Raw genomic sequence first — 9,616 nt, 5'->3', positions numbered from 1 at the left:
TATTCTTCCCCAGTACGTCTGTTCACCACGGCGCTGTAACGGAGCGTCAGTTCCATCTACTGGCGTACTGTCGCAACTCACAACTACATGTATTGCAATACACCACATCCGCAAGAGGTATGGCCGTGTCATTAAGCCAAGGCGAGTCCTTGACTTATAATTGATTGAAAAAGGTGTAGGCGGATTGCTGCCCTATAAAAAAAGAAAAATGTTGCGTGGAAAAAAACAACAACTGTTAGGTGAAAAACAACAACTTAGCTGTTATGTGAGGTTTACTCAGTTTATTACTGTCTGTGAATGTTCTCATTCATCCAGGTCACGGTTATCCAAAGGAGTTGAATCAAGTGCAACTGGACTTGGTATATATCCGTGAAGACGTTTCGCCTCTCATCCAAGAGGCTTCCTTAGTTCGTGCCTTTCTGACTAGACCAAGCTAGTCTGACTGGCTGCTGATGAGACTCAGAAAACTGCAACACGTTCCAAAAAAGACCAACCAGGTGAGCGACGAGGAGAAAAGGAACAGAGGGAAGAGCACAGTCATCCCATATGTTTCTGGGGTCTCCGAGAAACTCCGGAGAATATTCAATAAACTCCGCATCCCGGTATACTTCAAACCCAGAAACACACTCCAACAAAGACTGGTTCATCCCCAAGACCGTGTACCACACACCCGAAAAAGCAATCTGGTGTATGCCGTACAATGCAATGAGGATTGCACTGACCTATACATAGGAGAAACCAAACAACCACTACACAAACGTATGGCCCAACACAGAAGGCCAAACTCCTCAGGACAAGACTCAGCAGTCTATCTACACCTAAAGGAGAAGACACACTCCTTCGAGGGCAGCAACGTACACATTTTGGACAGAGAAGATAGATGGTTTGAAAGAGGGGTGAAGGAAGCCATCTATGCGAAACTGGAAAAACCATCCCTCAACGGAGGAGGAGGTCTGCAACACCACCTATCTCCCACTTACAATGCCGTCCTTTCATCTCTACCCAGGAGACTCAAGAAGTCTAGCCTCCAAGAACAACAGTCGCTCACTAACGGCTCCAACGACTCCCATGACCACTGAACAGTGAAGTCGAAACTAACACCCCCAACGACCGTCGCTGCTAAACAAATGCATATCAATAGCTCCGATGGCGATGGGCGCGGCCAAACATCGGTACACAAAAGAGCCACTCATATCTATGGCTCTGTTAGCGATGGGCGTTGGTAAACATCGGGACACAAAGAGCCACGCATATCAAGAGCTCTGACAACGACTCCAAGAGGATAAATTCTGAGTCTCATCACCAGCCAGTCAGACTAGCTTGGTCTAGTCAGAAAGGCACGAACTGAGGAAGCCTCTTGGAATAGAGGCGAAACGTCTTCACGGATATATACCAAGTCCAGTTGCACCTGATTCAACTCCTTTGGATCAGTTTATTACTGTATCCTGATGTGAAAACAGTTTATTATTTGTTATATCAGCTACTGTTTACTTAAGTTCAGGATGCAGGTGATGTTACAAGACTGTTGGGTTATGTGCCTTTTGTATATTTGTGCCCTTTGTATATTTGCACATTCGTTTTTTGTTTTGTTTTTTGCTTTTTTTTGAAGGGAGCTATAATGTTTAGTACTGCTGGATGAATGGGGTGACTACTACATTACCCATAATGCACAAACCAGATGTAGCGGGAGTGGTTAATCTAACGTGACCATGTGGTCTACCACGAGTGTGTGTATCTAGCAAGATGAAATAAACGGGCAGAAGAAACAAACTCCCTGACAACTGAGTTTGCCTGGCATTATTCTTTATTAGACAGACAGTCACAACAAAGACATCAACTCATTAAACATCTCAGCCATAATTCAGTGACCATGGATAAAAAAAAACTATCCTGAAGACCAAGGAAGGATATCTTATCCATGCGCCTGCTTCATCAATGACACTTTTCTACTTTTACTCACTTCTGCACTTTCATTCTTATTTCTACGCCCTTAACGAGTCTTAAAACAGTTTAAGCCACGAATGCCATTCAACTTTTAAAATTGTTAATCTTATTTAAAGCCTTCATTCAGATTTCCGATACTCCTTAGCTCTTTCTAGGAGAAAGAAGAGAGAAGAAGTGGTATAACGTTTAGTATATCTTCCTATACTGAAGAGGACTGAAGATGTCGAGGCGCCCTCTTTATCCTCATGGACTTTACGCTTAACCATTTAACTGAAGCAAGCACACAAGCTTTCTTCAGCACATTTGGCTTATTCCATTTCGATTCTATGTGTTGCTTTACCCACGTTCCCCATTTTCAGTTGTGAAGTTTCACATGTTCATGTGCTGTCAATGCATAGTAATTAGTCTGGTCTGCACTGTCATGTCCATCAACACTGAAAGCCCCTTTGGCTCATAAAGACCCTGCATACAGAGGCCCTTTGAGTCATTTGTTCTGCAGCTTCACCTTTAACAGGTGCAAGGATCTTCCTCAGTAACGCCACATAGAAAACCACACTCCCAAACATGACCGATGACTAACTTCACTGCTCGGTTTCACAATGCGTTGGCAAAAATATTGCTGTGCCCCCCTCTGCTGGACAGCCTTAGAATTTAGTCTTTATTTATTTACTTATTTTACCCCTTTTTCTCCCCAATTGTTCCTGGCCAATTACCCCACTCTTCCGATCAGTCCCGGTCGCTACTGCACCCCCTGTGCCAATCCGGGGAGGGCTGCAGACTACCACATGCCTCCTTCGATACACGTGGAGTCGCCAGTCGCTTCCTTTCACCTGACAGTGAGGCGTTTCACCAGGGGGCACGTAGCGCGTATGAGAATCGCACTATTCCCCCCAATCCCCGTCCCCCAAACAGGCGCCCCGACCAACCAGAGGAGGGGCTAGTGCAGCGACCAGGACACATACCCACCCGCAGACACGGCCAATCGTGTCTGTAGGGACGCCCGACCAAGCCGGAGGCAACACAGGGATTCGAACCGGCGATCCCCATGTTGATAGGCAACTGAATAGACTGCTACGCTATCGGACACCCCAGAAGTTATCTTTTAGCACAGCTGGTACATTTACTACTCTGGCACTGCATGCAGTCTTTACACCTCACTGGCATGCTTGGGTATTAATCTGGCTCATGAAACAACTACCTTGCTTGCATACAGAAGCAACTACCGTGCTTGCATACAGACATGTATGCAGAAGATAAAAGAGAGCAGGTAAAGCCATTGCACAGAGCCAGCTAGTAAGGAGAGTGGGGAGTAGTTCTGGTACTGTAGCGAGAAAGCTTCGGTGCTTTATGGTCAGCTTTACAGCGCAGGGTGGGTTTGCGCACCAGCAAGAGAAATACCAGGGAGACAGAGCAGAGGAGGGGAGCGATGATTTATAAATGGTGAAATAAAATATGAAATTTACCCCCCCCTTAAAAAAACTTCAGCCCACAGTGCCACCAGCCTGAGGAGTTGCTGAAACATCTCCAGTGGTTGGTGGGCCTCGCACTCACATTTGACCCATGTGTCTTTTTAAATTGTGGACCATATCAATCTTCCGTATTGGATTTCTTTTTGTTGACACAAAAGAAAAAGCAACAAGGCTGAACTTGAACTTTGCAACATCTTAAAATGAAAAGCTTCGTGTATGCCACATGTTCATTAGTTGAAACCGGTCATCGTTAAACCGTTAACGCAATATGAAATATTTCAAGCATGTTCTAACAATGTTCACCATGGCTGTCAAATATGGTCTATGGGCTTATTTCAGACCAGTATTTGAGGGTTTAAATCGTCTTAGGCTATCTAAAACAAATGACATTTACCAAGCTTGATATACACCCCCAAAAATAATGGTGTTTTGAGCCTGGCTCAAAGCTGCAATGCAGCTTGCTTCTTATTCTCCTTTTAATGACTTAGAAGAACACTTGACTGGGATGGGTGCTAAAAAATTCATGATGTGATTTCGAGGCTCTTAAATCCACTGTGGTCATCCAAAGCGAAGTTCTGCCATACAGAACAGGGCCAGGTGAAATTGTGTTTTTGAACAGGCAGAATGAGTACGATTTTCCATATTCACTTACGACCCACTAGATGTGGGTGGTGGGGTCTGCATCTGCAGAGACCCTGTCCTCTGCCTGTATTGTCTTATTTTTCTTATTTTGATGTGTACGAGACATTTCTGGGCATTAACCTTTGGGCAGCAGGACTCCATACATAAAAACAGCAGGTGTCAGAGGGAGATTGTAAGCACGCATACCCAGATAGCATCCGGATGTGGGCCACTTCAGGCAATGATGCGGCACTGATGGTCTTCTTCTGGCCCTGACGAAATGGATGTGAGCCTGAAGTGGCCCACACGTATAATAGCAAATATGGCCCAAATATGCCAAATCGAATGTGGGCCTTTTTTTGGCAAAGATGTGGCACATGCGGCATTGCTATGGCTTGGTTCTGGCCCAGATCTGGCAAACAGGAGCGGACCGCCCAAGTGCCATCATTCCACGTGGTATGTGGGCCGGATGAAGTGTCGGGTGTGGGATGGGTCCGGGCCACAGCAATTTGTCTATCTGTGGATGGAAAATACAGGGAACGTTATATCTAACGAGAATGTCTGTTCAAACTTCAATTTAAATGACCGAAAACAATACGATACTTTTATCAAAGCAATCCCACATGCTATAACGGCGATGTCTTATAACTTGTATCAGAGTAGTGTAGATCCGCACCTTCCTAAACTTTTGGTGAATGGACATGATCTCATCAGGCTAAACCTGGTGCGGAGAGTCTGTGTCAAAGAATTATATCCATTTTCATCAAACTCAAGAAACCCAGTTTTACAATATTTCTCCAAAGATGAAGCTGAAAAACTGAGGGCAAAATTCTTTTAAAGTTTCCAGTTGCACCAAAAGTAAAGGAAGTGCACTTTAAAATTCTCGATGGACTGTATCCTCCAGGAGAATTTTGAAGACAACTGCTCATTATGCAACGAACACGCTGGAACAACAGAACACGTGTTTTATGAACGTCAGTCTGCTGCTGCCTTTTGGGGAGATCTGCATTACTGGTTGTTTCCGAAATTTGACAATTTCTCTGAACTAAAAGGGGGGGGGGAAGAGATGGAACACGTGATTTGGCAGTTATCATTCTTCTTAAGGTCTTTTTACATAGGAACAGATTCATGATTCACTTCCTAGGGAACTGTGTGGTTATTCTTGTCAGTGAGGTTAATGGAGAAGGAGAATGCTGTAGAAGTCTCTGGCTTGCTAGAATAACTTGAACTTACAGAGAACCCCTAGGACTCCGCCCCCTTTCATTTATGTATTTAATTTTTTTGCTTTACTTTTACTCCCCCCCGCCGCCGCCTTCTTTTGTTTCATGCGTTTATCGTATTGTAGCGAATTCGGGGGACAACGCAACCACAGGAACTGCCGCGGCCGGGAAGCGAACCCGTGTCGCCCGCACCGCAGGAGACATCGCTAACCGCTCTACTAAAGGGTCAGACCCGCCAGCCAGCGGCCAGCGTGTCTACTTATCCATGCACGTTACAGTGCCCCCCCCCCCTCCTCCGGGAAGCACGTCCCCGCGCTTAAGCATATCAGCTCCTTCACGCCTCAAGGCGCCTACGCTTCCGATGGCCTTACGGTCGCTCCATCCCACTCCTGACACCAATGAAGCGAATTCGGGGGGACAACGCAACCACGGGAAGTGCCGCGGCCGGGACGCGAACCCGTATCGCCCGCAGACCCGCCAGCCAGCGGCCCGCGTGTCTTCTTATCCATGCACGTTACAGTATGTAGAATTTAAACGCTTCAATAAAAAAATAGAAACCCTGGGTCAGGGGGCGTGCCCTACTGGTGTCGAGCCGGGGGGGGAGGAGCCAACTTTGAAGTTTGTGTTTACAAACCGTCGACACTGGGAGCAGATGAGCGGTGTGGATCCTGGCTGGATGGGAACGGCAACACGCGACAGACACGTCGTGCCTTGAAGACGCTTTACGGCAGAACAGCGGCCTGAATAATTTAAGGGACTGTTTTTTCCTCTTTAACTCCGCTTTAGATCCAATTCTTGGCCGGTACTTTTCTTTCAACGAATGACTGTGCTGTTTATTTATGTTTGAGTAAGGGGCAGGTAAAATAAGATGTTTTTTTCTTCTCCCTGCTCCTTTTCAATCATGGAGTGGGTAAATTGATTTGTGTGTGATTATTGTAATGATCTGTGCCCTCTGGCTATGTTAACTTATAACATTAATAAAGCAAGGACGACTTCTCTCGTGCTGGGTGTTTATTCACCGACCGGATTCCCACTGACGTTGTTACGTACATCACGTGACTTTGTTGTGGCGCTACGGAAAGCCGTAAGGGACATTAGCAAATCAAATATTACTAGCAAATATTACAATTATGAATTGCTTGTTTCTGTCTGGAGCTGTGCGTTACCATGAGTGGAATAAATAATAATGAAATGAAATGATGATTTATTTCGAACATGTAAATAAGCAGGATACAACACACAGACAAGCTATTGCCAATCATCTAAAGCAGTGTTTCTCAACCGGGGGTCCGCTGACCCCCTAGTGGTCCGTGGTGTAATTGCAAGGGGTCCGTGAAAATAAAATATCTTTAACAAATAGATCCTATGACATTTATAGAAATAGGATTATTTTACTCAAATGTGACTGAGACCTTTATCTACCTAAACTATAAAGGGTAACAGGACTTTTTTCCTCTAATTACATCTGTTTCACAAGTGTAATTTATTGAATTTTAATAAGAGATCTTGCTCCCGTTTGCATTGTTAAAAGTTACTGCATAAAAATTCTGTTGTTACATATATCTGAAAGTTACTGCATACATATTCTGTTTTGTTACATATATCTGAAAGTTACTGCATACATATTCTGTTTTGTTACATATATCTGAAAGTTACTGCATAAGAATTCTGTTTTGTTAACTATATCTAAGTTACAACTGAAAGCTCTTATTTTTGCCCCAGAGAGTGAATAAATGCTATAATGCAATTTAAAATGCAGTTTCTACTGTTTCTATCAAATTGCAACCCCCCTCCCCCAAGATCAGGTGGAGGGGTCCTCAGGGTAGATCAAAAATACGCAGGGGGTTCCAGGACCCCAAAAAGGTTGAGAACCACTGATCTAAAGTGACCGGTTCCATGACAAATGCTCACAAGACCAATGCTCACAACCCTAAAAGAAAAAGAGACAAATGCTCACAAGTTGTTTTATAATCTATATTTACAGCGAAAAATTATAGTATACAGATATACAAATATGAAATGTTTATATATCGATTTAATTATGAAAATATGTACAAGTACTTTCAAAACCCAATGCACTAGTAAAATATGTACATGAAATCGATTTCCTTTGTAGTTCTATTTCACACCTCTCGATTAGGTCACTGTGATCCCTATTACGTGCTTAGACCTATGTGATATTTCTTGTGACATGCAACAGACTGTTCAATGGAATATTTTTCCATGAATAAAGGTTCATTAAGATTATGTATTACCAAACAGTAATTGATAGTCTCATTATCAGGATTATCTTTAAGATCACCATTTCATTCGTCAGGGAGATGTGATCCCTCTCACGTGCTCAGGCCTATGTGATATGTCTTATGTGACATGCAACAGAATGTTCAGTTGACTTTTTGAAAAATAAAGATTGTAAAACAATTTGTGAGCATTTGTCTCTTTTTCTATTAGTCTTGTGAGCATTTGTCTTGTGAGCATTTGTCTCTTTTTCTATTAGTCTTGTGAGCATTTATCTGCACACCAAAGTGACCAAGTCCACACATCAAACTCGGCGAACACATCTCCGTATGCGTCAGATTATTTGTTACGTGTTCGAAAAGGAGTCGGAGGAAGTATACGCTTACCCCCCCCCCCCCCCCCACTACCCCTTCCCACCTGTGATGTGTAGTAATAGTGCTCAGCCACTAAGGGCGCTGTTAATTTACGTACCTGCTGAACAACCTGTAACGCGACAGAACAAGAATCAACTCAGTAAGGAGTCAGGTCAACACATGCAGAGCTCTCCGCCTCAGTTTGTATGCAGTCATCGAGTGATAACATATCTGTGACATCACCTACCTCTTAAGTTAATTCAGCTGCTATACATTTCAAACTCAATCCCCACAGTACTGTACCACTCACATCATATAAAGCTTTTCCAGCACCACTCACATCATATCCAGCTTTTCCAGCACCAGTCACGTCATATCCAGCTTTTCCAGCACCAGTCACATCATATCCAGCTTTTCCACCACCACTCACATCATATCCAGCTTTTCCAGCACCATTCACATCATATCCACCTTTTCCAGCACCACTCACATCATATCCAGCTTTTCCAGCACCACTCACATCATATCAAGCTTTTCCAGCACCACTCACATCATATCCAGCTTTTCCAGCACCAGTCACATCATATCCAGCTTTTCCAGCACCACTCACATCATATCCAGCTTTTCCAGCACCACTCATGTCATATCAAGCTTTTCCAGCACCAGTCACATCATATCAAGCTTTTCCAGCACCAGTCACGTCATATCCAGCTTTTCCAGCACCACTCACATCATATCCAGCTTTTCCAGCACCAGTCACGTCATATCCAGCTTTTCCAGCACCAGTCACATCATATCCAGCTTTTCCACCACCACTCACATCATATCCAGCTTTTCCAGCACCATTCACATCATATCCAGCTTTTCCAGCACCACTCACATCATATCCAGCTTTTCCAGCACCACTCACATCATATCCAGCTTTTCCAGCACCACTCGCATCATATCCAGCTTTTCCAGCACCACTCACTTCATATCCAGCTTTTCCAGCACCACTCACATCATATCCAGCTTTTCCAGCACCACTCACATCATATCCAGCTTTTCCAGCACCATTCACATCATATCCAGCTTTTCCAGCACCACTCACATCATATCCAGCTTTTCCAGCACCACTCACGTCATATCAAGCTTTTCCAGCACCACTCATGTCATATCAAGCTTTTCCAGCACCACTCACGTCATATCCAGCTTTTCCAGCACCAGTCACATCATATCCAGCTTTTCCAGCACCAGTCACGTCATATCAAGTTTTTCCAGCACCGGTCACGTCATATCCAGCTTTTCCAGCACCAGTCACGTCATATCAAGCTTTTCCAGCACCACTCACGTCATATCCAGCTTTTCCAGCACCACTCACATCATATCCAGCTTTTCCAGCACCACTCACATCATATCCAGCTTTTCCAGCACCACTCACATCATATCCAGCTTTTCCAGCACCAGTCACATCATATCCAGCTTTTCCAGCACCACTCACATCATATCCAGCTTTTCCAGCACCACTCACATCATATCCAGCTTTTCCAGCACCACTCACACCATATCCAGCTTTTCCAGCACCACTCACATCATATCCAGCTTTTCCAGTATCAGTTCAGGGACAAAAAGTGTGTGATTTATATATTAAAAAAAAAAGTTACAAAAATTGAACTCATCGTCAGTTTGTGCTTCGTCTGAAGGCGGATCGATATTGCAAGACTTTATAAATGGAAAAACGGGCACTAAGGTACAGATTAATGTATTTGGTGTGACGTTATATTTTGTGTTT

The sequence above is a fragment of the Lampris incognitus genome, chromosome 9 (genome assembly GCF_029633865.1).
Source record: "Lampris incognitus isolate fLamInc1 chromosome 9, fLamInc1.hap2, whole genome shotgun sequence".
NCBI lineage: Eukaryota > Metazoa > Chordata > Actinopteri > Lampriformes > Lampridae > Lampris > Lampris incognitus.
The sequence above is the reverse complement of the archived record's forward strand: the minus strand, read 5'-3'. Positions refer to the sequence as shown.